The following is a 13,080-nucleotide window of genomic DNA, read 5'->3' on the forward strand; positions in this document are numbered from 1 at the left end:
CCCCAATGTACCCTAAAGATAATATCCTCGCCCTCCCAGCCTCTCCCCTCTTCTATCTGAAAAATATCCTATTTCTCAAAATTACAGCCAAATTCACACCTTTGAGAATTTCTATTTTTCTATTATGTCCTTTGCACCAATTTCTATTCTAGACAGGGATTATTTGTTGCAAAAACCTGAAACCTGCTCAAGATTCCTTAAACAAAAAGGGAGTTTTATTTTAAAGGTTGAATAAATAGAGTCAGGTCTTATGGGAACTGTCACAAGAATCAAAGCTTCTGAGAGAACCAGGCTTGTTCTTTCAGCATCCTTTACGCAAAATAGTATCCTGTAGGCCTTTGTTCATCGCCTGGCCTGTTTTCCTCCCCACAATTTTAACTTGGCTTTGCTCTTTCACTTGGCTCCGCACAGCTCATTGATTCCCTATCTCAGTGTCCCTTTGATTAAATGCAAGAAATAGGTAGGAATTCCAGATCCATTTGTTGTCATTTCTCTGGAGGCTGCAGTAGAAAGTCTACCACACTTGCACCTGATTAAAAAGATTACATCACATTTATAATATTTTTTGTCAGAGCCACCCCTACAAATATTAGATTAGGTGAAGCCACTTTTAGAAACAAATTAGAATTATGTATGTAAGTGTTATTTGGAAACTATTTCAAAAGTAGAACCTTGATAAAATAAATATATAAATAATATACATTTTTAAAAATATAGAGCAAAAAGTGCTCTGACATTTGCAACCTCTATTTCTACATCTAGAATGAATTCAAATGCTCAGTTTAAGAAGAAATCTACATATTTAAAAAAATCATGACAAAGACCCAAGTTAGTGTAGGATATCTGTCAACCAAAATGATAGTCAATGATTATCAACAAACTTAAAGAACAGAGAAAGTAAATTTTGTAGTAGTTGGTTTTCAAAGCAAGCTTGAACTACAACTTGATTGTACTTGTGAAAAAGTTCTGCAAATGCCATTTTCTGAGATCGTGAAGGGGAGCTCCTGATGAGATCAGTGTCTTTCTAAGAAGGGACACCAGAGAGCTTGCTGACTCTCTTTCCACGTGTTGGCACAAAGAAGAGGTTATGTGAACATCCAGTGAGAAGGCAGCCATCCATGTACAAGCCAGGAAGAGAGCCTTCTCCAGGTCCTGAATTGGCCAGCACCGTGATCTTGAACTTTCTAGACTCCAGGAAATAAATCTCTGCTGTTCACTATAAACCACCAAGTTGATGGTATTTTGTTCTGTTCTGCCAGACCGAGCTGATTAAGATATTATCCATTTTAACTTTGGCAGTTCTTCTCTTTTGCAAGGAATACTCACGTTAACAGTGTGAATATATTCAACTAAAATAATTTCCAGAACAATAGTCTTTCCCTTGATTCAAATGGACTTAAGTAGAAAGCAGCAATAGCAAGAAATACTTGATCTATAGTAGAAAAGAAAGCAAGGGAACTTTCTGGTACCTGGCAGGGTAAGCTTGGATTCACAGTGAGTTCATCCAGGAATTGAGTTTCTCAGAGTCTAGTGATGTGGTTCTAAGGTCAAGATCTGTACATAGTAACCCTTGCCAAGGCTTGTTAGTTCAGAGATTTTCAGATGTCTTTCATGATGCAGGTTTCACACTTGTACTTGATATCCCAAGGTAGGGATCAGCACACATTTTCTGTAAAGAACCATACAGTCTCTTCTGCAGTTAATCAACTCTACCCTTATTATAGCCATGGAAAACATACACATGACCGAGCATGGCTGTGTTCTAATTAAATTTTCTTTACAAAAACAGTCCCAGGCCACAGGTAGGATTTGGCTCACTGGCCATAGTTTACTAACCTTGTCTTTTTCTTTTCTTTCCTCTCAAGCCGTAAGTATTACTTTTAGGTCTTCTGAAAGGGAGGCATTCCTGGGCATAACTAAACTTTTTCGTTGCTTCTCACATGGAAGTATCATAGCCAGTGACTCACCTCATAAGAGAGTGCCAGTCAACCCCTTCTGGATGTAGGACTTGCTTTTCCTGTGGAAACGCTTGCTTCTTTCATTTCAATATCCCTCAGAATTTGGGGTCTGCCCATTGGGATACTTTCTACTGCACTGCTGTGTGAGTAGAGATGGTTTGTTACAGCCACATATTGGCTGCTTGTACTTAATTATTTTCCCCTCAATTATTTGGATTGAACTCATATTCCTTCTCCAAATTCAGGAATCGATTGGATATTGGATTTCTCCGTTGTGGGAAACAGCATGAAAATAAATATGTTACTGCTCCTATTTTCTAATGATGCCTCGTTATCCAGAATCTTCAGTAAAAGAGGTGTTCCATGTGACTGATTTGCCAATAATAAAAGCTCATTGTTTTAAGCACCAAGACTTTAGTTTATTAAAACCTTTTGAGTTAAAGTTTGGGAAAAATTACACACTACCTCATTATTTTAAACAGTCTACTGGCCAGAACTATACCCTTTCAATGCCTTAGAATTATAAAATGAACCAATATTAATACAGTGAACTGTAATTTATACTCTCAGGAGATGTGAGCTACAGAAGGGCATTTTCTTTTATATTACAGGAGTCAAGAGGATTATGCTTTTGAGTATGGCATGATTTCTGCCACGCAGCTCCTTTGTTCCCCAGCTCCCATGGGATTGTGCCCAACTTTAACTATACAGAAAGTTACTGTGTGTAAAAAATAGACAAGCTGAATCTAGATAGATACACTAATGAATAATTGTCATTCAAAATCTCTGTGAGAGACTCAAGGGAGCAATTTTGGACTTAGGATCTGAATGTGGTAAGAAGGCAAGTGAAAGACTTTTCCCTCCTTCAGAGGAGCACGTTCAGAAGCCATCGATACTTCTTGGGTGGCAGTCTGCGGTGCCAGCAGCAGCTGTAATATGAGAGGCTCTGAATGCCTGAGTACCTCTCACCGTGCCAGTGCCAGGACCAGCACTGCATTTTGCATTCAGTGCAGTGTCTTCACCCAGTGGAACAGCTTGAGTGCAGCATTACCCTTGCACAGTGAGGCTTAAGCAAGAGGACAGCAATAAGGGCAGTGGCCGCAGCAGCAGATGCTCTCATGGAGTTACTGGGGGTTTGGAAGCCTTTGCAGGAGGGATTATCATAACTAGTTGAAGCTACAGGGAGTGGAGAAGCAGAATCGCTGGCATTGCATGGCTGTGAAAGTGCTGTACCCACGGGTATATGTGAGGCTGACCTGACTGAGACCCCTGGGGAAGTTGGCTAGAGGTTCCACAATGAGTACCAGGTACCACAATGAGAGACATACCACTAATGTATGAAATCATTGTAACTTTATTTTTATATCCAAACTGATGTTTAATCTGTGTTAAATGTTTTTGAGCACAAGTTCCTGAATCTGCGGAAGGGGATAAACAAATTTACTCTCTGTGCTTTTAATGAAGATTAAATAGGGTTCACAAATGACTCAGTAGAGCACATGTGTAATTCTCAATATCTATGTAAATCAAGTATCTGCCTTCCCTAGTTGTTCCTCTCTTGGAGCTTCCTGTCCTCTAGTTTATAAGGAAAGATCTGAACTTTTTCCTGAATGGACTCCCAGAGCTGTCCACGGTTCTGCTGATTCTCCCTGCAGTGTGTTCTTTCTCATTGTGGACCCAAGACTTACCTAATGAAGTACTTTTACTGAAGGATTCCGTTTCCTCTTCCCATTACATATTTCTTTAAGCAGAGTCACTCACACTGAACCCATGCCAGGAGCCTTTAGTTGAATCCCTGGTGTTAGCTATAAACATCCCCAAGTCTGCAGAAGCGAGCAGGGAGGGGCTCTGCCACTGTGAGCCACGCAGGCTAGCCCAGGGCCCGTCTTCATTGCTCCTTCTCCACCTTCATCAGTTTCAGCTAGTCTGTTTCTGTTCTCACATTTTCAAAGAGTAAAGATCAGATTGTTGGACACATTCACACTTATGCGCCAAGGATAAAACTCATTAACACAGACAGTAGGCTAAATCTATATTGAGGAGAAAAATAAATGTTTTTCAAACTGCTTCATAATTTTTCAAGACACTAGTGTTTCCATAGAATCAGTCAGTCAGTCACCTTCTCACTCGAGTGATGGTGTTTAGTTCTTCCTTAATTGCCCTGGGGACTCTTTTGAGCCTTCTGAGAATTAGAAAGCAATTACATTCCTCCTTATGGCTGCGTCTTTCCTTTCAAAAATAGAAGTCTGAAGAAATTGTTCTAATAAGGATTCCATAAAACTCTTATCCTATGGTCATTATTATGCTTAGTGTCTGTTAGGGAAGTGGGGATGTTTGTTCATTTCCCTTTCAATTTTTCTGTCCTAGACAATACATAATACCATTCATCAGAGCTGTATGTCACATAAAAGGATATAGGCACTGAGGGAGGTTCTAGGACGTGTTGGCAGCCAATTTTTGTAAAGATCCAAGTAGTAAATATTTTAGGCTTTGGGGCCACATGTTCTCTGTTGCAACTGCTCAATTCTGTCATTTTTGCCTGGAAGCAGTTATAGATGATACGTAAATACACAGCTAATAAAATTTTATTTGCAGCAACAGGTGGTGGTGGGCTAGCATCCTGCCTTTAATGGATTTTGTCTTCACTGTTTGGCTTTGCCTCTGTTCATTTCACTTCTCACGTATCACATTTTCTTATGGTGCTATTGGTGTTTTAGAAATAAAGCTTTAACTGTCGAGGTGTACTCTAAAAGCTCATTTTTGTGGCCATTGGGCAGATCTTGAAACAGGTGTATGTGCATGTGTGTGTCAGTGTGTGTGTGTGTGTGTGTGTGTGAATGTTTGGGTCTCCCTGCTTCATCTATCTGTGGGGATGATCTACTTGCTTTTGCTATGGTGCTGCAAGGCTCAGAACAACTGCCCTCTGAGCTCAAATGGAAGTCTGAGCTTAGAGTCTAGTATCAGATTAAAAGCCTTCTTTTAACCTGGTTCCTGTAAGACGTTTAAAAGATTCATTTGGACATCTGGCATGTGAAGAGATAAAAATACGATGGAAAGGCATGAAGTAAACAAGATAACCTTCTTTGAAGAATTTGTTAGAAAATTCAAAGAAACTTCAAGTGAATCTGAGCTTATAAAATGCCTACCCCAACGAATGTATCATATCTTGGTCATTTCTCAGATGCACTTTAGGTACCAAAGAAGAAATGAAAAGGAGTTCTTCACAAGAAATCATAAAGCGCCCACCAAACTTGATTGAAAGGTATGTGGGTTAAGATCTGAGGCCAGAGTGATAGGAATTCCAAATTTCACCCAGTGTTCAGGAGTCTTTCTGCAAAGAAGTCTTCTCTCATGATACACTGCACAGGAATATTTCCTTACTCTGGACTATAAATATATTTATTGCTTTTATTTTCCCTTTGCTACTTATTCACATCCCATCTTTTACAGGTGTCTCCTTTTTCTGCCCTCTAACCGGTAAATAATGAAGTATCTTCAAAGTCAATCCTAGATTTCTTTTTGTAAGTATACTTTTTTTTTTTTGCTGATTCCTTCCAATCCCATCATTTTAAATACCATTTATAATTAGGTATTCTTCCAAATTTATAACACTAACCACAATCCCTCAGTTGAACATCAGACTGTATATGCTACTATCTTCTTAAAATTTCCACCCGAATGTCCAACATTTCTCTCCAGTGTATCAACCTACCAATTAAAAATCGAACTCTTGACTCCCTCATCTTCTCTCCATCCAATGTTTTACATATTACTTAAGTCCCTGCCCTCCACCTACTTACAATCACATATTTATTACCACTCACATTTAATCCATTGCACATTCTACAAATTCAAACTTAAACTCTACCTCTAATCTGACCACATCTTACAACTTCTACTTCTAGCACCCTAATCTAAGCCACCCTCACTCATCATGAGGATTTAGTAATTCCTTCCTCACTGATTCTCCCAGCTTCCACCATGCCCCTATACATTCCAGTTCCCACACAGATGCTGGAGTGTTTTTTTCCTAAATGTACATCAGATTATGTAAATCTCCCAATAAAAGGGATCCAGTGACCTCCCATTTTATCAAGTCTTACTTTGGTTCAGGAGGCTGTAAGTAATCTGGTTCTTGCCTAAATCTTTGCTCCTTGGTTATGCCAGTCTTAGACTTTCTTCCAAGTCTTCATCTGTGTTGCTCCCTCTGTCTAGAGTGACCTGTCATGGGTCTTTTTATGGCTGCTGCCATTATCATCATTCAAGCTTTTGCTCCAATGTTGTCTTCCTTATTATCTAAAATAAACACCCCACTGACTATCTAGCTCTTTAGCTACCCCCTATTCTTTATTTTGTTCATGAAAACTTTAAAAATTCATATCATTTATATGTTTGTTTACTTGTTTATTGTTCACTTTCCATTTTAGAATGTAGGCTTTATAAAGGTAGAGACTTGTATGATTTCTAACCCACTTGTCCAGGGTACAGAATGTCTGACATATAGTATGTATTCAGTATACATTTATTGAAAGATTATGTGAGTGTTTTTATAATTTATTGGCTGTTTCACTTAGGTATGTTAAATTTCATTAACTTCATTAAAATTTAAATCAGCATCTCATTTTTATTTGGATTCTGCTATTTTTGAGGATGGATACAGCTTAAAATTTTTATTGGCAATTAGCATTTATTATTTTGGGAAGAACTTATTCAAAATTATCTTACTTTTTCTCACAAAAGAAAGATCCTAGTAATCATAATAGTACACCTATCATATAACTATAATACAATGTAATAGTATAACTATGACAAAAGTAGTTAATGCAAATAAAATTGGTGCAGCCACTCCCTCCACCAATCTTTACTCATGACAATTCAATTTCTTTACACTGATTAAGAAAGCAAAATGTCTTCTGAAGAATCAACTTTTATTAAAAAAAAATTTGCAATTATTGGTATTTTTTTGAATAAATCATTGTATTTGTAACTTTTGGGGTAGAATTTAACTTTACATGGCTGTAATTTATTCTCACATGACAACATAATTATTTTTACATTAATTGAAGTAGTATAAAGAAATATTACACTAAATAATTACAACACACAGGATTTTTTTTTCAAAATCTTCACCCAAGGATATTTTTTCCCATTGATTTTCAGAGATAGTGGGAGGGAGGGATTGGGGGAAAAAGGAGAAAAGGGAGAGAGAGAGAGAGAGAGAGAGAGAGAGAGAGGGGAAAGAGACACATCGGTTGGTTGGTTGCCGCCCACATGCACCCAACCTGGGCCAAACAATAGGGGCCAGGGTGAACAAACTGGGTTTTTAAAAATAAACATGCCAAAACATAATTTGAATGTGATGTATTTAAATTTTTTAACACTTACCAATTTTACTTCTAATGCTCGAAATAAATGTGCCAAATCGTCATGCATTTAGTAATGGACAACTCACAGTACTGAAGGAATCACATTGCACAATATTTCAATAGTCCACACCTACCACAGAGATCTCATCTCTTTAGTGTACAGATTGTCTTTAAAGAAGCATACTTATGCTTTGCATATAACATCTATTACTTGGTCCATACTTATCATTCCTTGCTATTAATACTGGAAATTTACTCCTCTGTGTAAGGGGCTGCATTAGACACACTGTCTGGTTTCCTGGTCAGCAATTTTTCAGCTCATTGCCTTGGTGTCCTTGGATTTGCCCCCAAATGTGGACGGAAGGTAGACAATAGAATGGGAAGGTCACATAAAAGCAGGCAGGAATCCATGTCCAGTCATTTAAATGAAATGTGGATTTCTGGTCTTTTCATGGTAATATAACATATCAATATCAATTTGCACACACAGCCAAAGATGACCTCATTGACAGAAGTGCCAAAGAAGAATGTGGGCAGAATTCAATCTTGAGAGCACTTCGGAACTCTTGTTATTCTTTTAAACAAGCTTACCCTCATCTGGAGTAAAATAGAATGGCAGATTTGAGTATGTGTCCTTGTAGCTATCAAAACATTTTTCCACCAATTAGAAATTTATAATTGACATTTGATGTTTTCTCATAGCATAAACCTCCCCCCAATTCACATGTAATTAATTTTTTTGCATGATTTGAATCTTCCTTTTATCCTCCTTTTTCTCTTTCTCACTTTATCTCTGTTTATTTTTATAAGAAATGGATATAATTTATATTTGTATAAAAAGCAAGATAGTCATTTAAAAATAAATATATAGATTTTAAAAATATTCTAGGCAAATGAATTAATTTCCTATGCAATGAAATGAATTTTTTCACTTTTTAATTTTTCTGCATTTTTTCTAGATAAATACATTTATGAATGTTAGGATTCTTCTTATTTTAATTGACTAAAATTCACTATTGCTAACAGGTAAAATACAGAAATTATTATTATTGTTAATCCTCACCTGAGGATATTTTTCCCTTTGATTTTTAGAGAGAGTGGAAGCGAGGAGGAGAGACACACAGAGAGAAACATCTATGTAAGAGAGAAACATTGATTGGTTGCCTTCTGCATTCACCCAGATGGGGGCCAGGTATAGAGCCTGCAACTGAGGTGCATGCCCTTGACCTGAATGAAACCCAAGACCTTTCGGTCCACGGGTCTATGCTCTAACCACTGAATGACCGGGTAGGACTAGATACATTACTGACTGACATGGCAATAACTCTAAGAAGGGCATTCTTAGTTTTATAGATGCTTGGAATTAGATGTTCAAATGCTGCCAGGAATCTGCCTCTTTCTATATCACATCTAGTGTCTGAAGGTCTTCTTTGCCTTGGTTAAATCAGACACTTAACCAAGCAACTCCAGGCATTACAGTCTCATAATCTAGACTTCAAAGTGTAATAACCAACAGCCCCCTTCTACTGCTTTCCATCACAGAAATAATAGAAAAAAACCCCAAAACACATTGGTTAAACCCACTGGGCCACATGGCCATCTGTGCATCAATCCTTGTGCTTTAGAGAGTCTGTGATTGAACACATTCATCTGCCCTCACCAGTCTTCCATGATTGGAGAGGAAGAAAAACAGTTTCCCCAAAGTGGATCCTACTATTATATGTAAATTAAGCAATGAATCAGTGACATTTTCAAAGCAATCTGTGCTCCAAAAGCAACTACCAAATGCTACCTTAATATGTCAGAAATAATGCATATCTATACTAATAAAAGGGTAATATGCTAATTAGACCGGACGTCTTCCAGACATCCTTCTGGACAAAGCCATAGTGGCAGGGGCCAAGGCAGAGGCAGTTAGGGGTGATCAGGCCAGCAGGGGAGGGCAATTAAGGGCAATCAGGCCAGCAGGGGAGGGCAGTTAGGGGGTGATCAGTCTGGCAGAGGAGCAGTTAGGGGGCGATCAGGCCAGCAGGCAGGCAGCGGTTAGGGTGATCAGGCAGGCAGGCAGGCAGGCGAGCAGTTAGGAGCCAGTGGTCCTGGATTGGAGAGGGTGCAGGCCAGGCTGAGGGGCCACCCCCCCATGCACTAATTTCGTGCACTGGGCCTCTAATATAGAATATTGTAAATAAATCTGTCAAAATGGTATGGTGGGAGTCTTGGCTTTTTCCACCTAAGAGCTCTGTGCCTTTTGGCAAATCATTTAAGTGATCTGATCCTCTGTTTCTGTCTGTGAAGTGAGCACAAACAACTGAATTACAATTTTATTTCAAAATTGGGAACTAGAAAACATCTGTATATTGTCTTCAGTATCTAATACACAGTAAGCACTCAAATGACAGAAGCCTTTGTTGTTCTTTGTTGCTCCTGCAGAATTTTGTAGTAAAATCAGTTTTCCTGGACTTTCTTACATCAATACACACTCCATCTGAATAATCTGACTGTGACTGTGAACGTTATTTTTCTACATGGTAGTACAAAAGAAAATGTTCCACAGTGTGCACACTACACATGCCTTCTACTTCTTTTGCTCTTATCATTTTTCTCTTTGGGTCTCTACTTTCTGTTTCCTTTTTCTTCCTATCATGTCTTCTTTTTCCATCTACCTTCCTTCTCTGACTTCCCAGGGTTGACTCTCTGCCCACCCAGAGACTTTGATGGCCCTTAGGACTTGTGGGAGAGAATATGGGGCCCCTGAAGTTTCTAATGTTGTGACCAGATTATGAATAATAATAAAGTTTCACCTGGCCACTGTGGCTCAGTGATTGATCATCGATCTATTAACCAGGAGGTCATGGTTCAATTTCTGGTCAGGGCATATGCCCGGGTTGTGGGCTCGATCCCCAGTTGGGGGCATGCAAGAGGCAGCCAGTCAATGATTCTCTCTCATCATTGATGTTTCTCTCTTTCTCTCTCCCTCTCCTTTCCTCTCCTAAATCAATAAAAATATATAATAATAATAATAATAATAATAATCAAGTTTAAATCCCACAATCTATTTCTCTGGCATGAGAGAGGAAAATGGTGGTTGATTATATGAAAAGCCATTGTATATTGAAGTTGATTATTATTTCCACAAATCACATTGACAGGTGGCCTTAGACAGAGTTCAGAGCAAGTAGTATCAAAGGAAAGGTGTAGGTGCATTCTGTGAGAGGAAGCCTCTGTGACAGGGGAGTGTATTCAAGATCTAAATTCTTCAGTCGTGTGTGTCTGTGTGCAATGACAGACCGAATCCCACTGTGTCTTTCACATTTGGATGGCATGAAGCATCTTTCTCTTCAATAAGCAGTATTTGTTCTGGGAATGCTAACTCATTAAGATATAATTAGAAAAGTAATCCTCTTCTCATTATAATTGTGCATTTTAAATTCAATATACACATTTTGGTACTTGCACCATGCTTCCAGTCATTAGTTTTTATAAGCCAACCTATTTTCTGGTCATACACATTGGTGGACCAGGGTAACATATGAACATGAGCCTGACATAATAGCAATCACATGAAATATCATCCTCAGATATCTATAGGACTAAATATAGCTTTTCTTACTTTTTTTTAGCTTTTCTATATTATTGAATTTTACCATAATTTCAACTCATCATCAAACATGTGTCACTCCCAGTTTCAAAATACACTTAATTCTGACTTCCTCTTCAACATCCTCTTAATTTTGTCCCTTCTTTCACTGTCTATTCACAAATTCACCAATGTGTTATTATTTTCAATATGGAAACCCTCCTTACATAGAACCCTCTTAGCAGAGTAACTTAGGTACTTTTTATTGATGATGTTAGTATAAAAATATCCCACATTATGCAATTGAGAGTGTTTGACAGTGATTTATGCATTTGTAACACCTTTAGACTTTGCCATTAACATGTCATCATGTCAAAATATAAAAAAGTAATTACTTTGTGGAAAGAGATGTTACCCAAGTAATTCCTTAGAAGTGTATGTTACTTCCAGTAGAACTGAAATTGCATGCCATTGCCAATGAGAGCATTTCTTACAGTCATTAATGCATAATCTTAATTTTAATGAGGTCCCAATCACATTTGGCTGTCATAGGCTTTTAAACATCTCCTTGGTCTGTTACTTGGTTTCATTAATTAGTATGCATATTTTCAGGAGCCTAAAATAGATATAATATTAAGAAGAACATTTGGATATGTGTTCTTGACATCCTGTTTGGTTTTTATACTATTCGTAGGCTAGAGAAGCTTAAGTATTAGTGTAACAGTCTTTTCTTTTCTGATAAGATAGAGAACATGTTACAGGCATTTAGTAACTTTATAAGAGAGCCCTATTAATATTTTATTTTTTTCAATGGCTTTAATGTAAATAAAAAATAGTTGTCTTAAATGTACAATATATACATTTGGGGTATATTGGGGAAGGGCTGATTAGGGGTGGAGTGACTACTACAGCCATTAATGAATTCAATTAATTTTCTTGCTGATGTATCACAACTAAGAACCAGCTTTGCTATTGACTGAATTTTGTCCCTCTAAAATTTATATGTTGAAGTCTTAATCCCCAATGTGATAGGTGGGGTATTAGGAGGTAACTAAGTTATGTGGGTGAAGCCATTTCTCTCTCTCTTTCTCCTCTCTCCACCATATGAGGGCACAGAAGCCAGGAAGAGAGAAACCTCATCAGTAACAGAATCAGTTAGCACAGCACCTTGATCTTGGACTTCCAGTCTCTAAAACTGAGAAATAAAAGAGTATTATGATAATTCTATGAGAAGAGTTCATTGCAATTTGGTGGATAGCAAAAAGAAGAATGTTTCTATTTGATTTTGTGGGGAAGATGCCTTGAAAAATAAAAGCAGCTCACCTTGAATGGTTCATAGTTTAAAAGTCTGACTCAGAGTCTTTATACCCCAATGACATATTTCACTTTTAAATTTGGCTGAGCATAAAGCATCTGAGTGACAAATATGTGGTGGAACATGTCACTATAGGTCATATCTCCAGGGCAATTTTCAAAAGCTGGTAAATGTAATAGAGGTTTGTATATTTCTGAAGCATTCAAGTGAGTATATTAACTCTTCTATAGTTCCATCTGAGTCATATAGCATGTTGAAAATATTAAAATCAGCTTATCTTTATTTAAAACAAAAGTCAGTGTTTCTGTGACATGCTTTGAAATGGCTGTCAAATATTAACTTTGCACTGTATATTTCAACATTTATAAATAGCATTTAAATAACTCATGGTCCTCAAATAGTGCTACATTAGCATTTTTATCAATGTTTTATATAACTATGGCTAATGAAGAAACAAACAATTATTATAACAATTTTGAAGAGATATTAGTTGATGATAGTGACAATTATTCCTACAAAATATATATTTTTTGTTAAAACTACATAACACATAATATGCTTCAGAATGTTCAATTTAAAAATAGTAACAGTTTCAGACTTCTGGATATCCATTTCTCTCTATCTGGCAATTTTAATTTCATACAATTAAAGTATATTTTCTACATCAACTATGGGGAATTGTATTTGAGATTTGAGTATGGCTAACCAATAATAATAATAATAATAATAATAATAATGTCCCAAAGTAGTGCAAACTTGTATTCTTTAAAAATTTTTAGAAAAAAATAAAAAATATTTTTCATTTTCCTGATTTAAAGACTGAAATTAAAAAGAAGTAAAGAAGTTTTATTGATGTATTCATGT

The sequence above is a fragment of the Myotis brandtii genome, unplaced genomic scaffold, assembly GCF_000412655.1.
Source record: "Myotis brandtii unplaced genomic scaffold, ASM41265v1 scaffold71, whole genome shotgun sequence".
NCBI classification, from domain to species: Eukaryota; Metazoa; Chordata; class Mammalia; order Chiroptera; family Vespertilionidae; genus Myotis; species Myotis brandtii.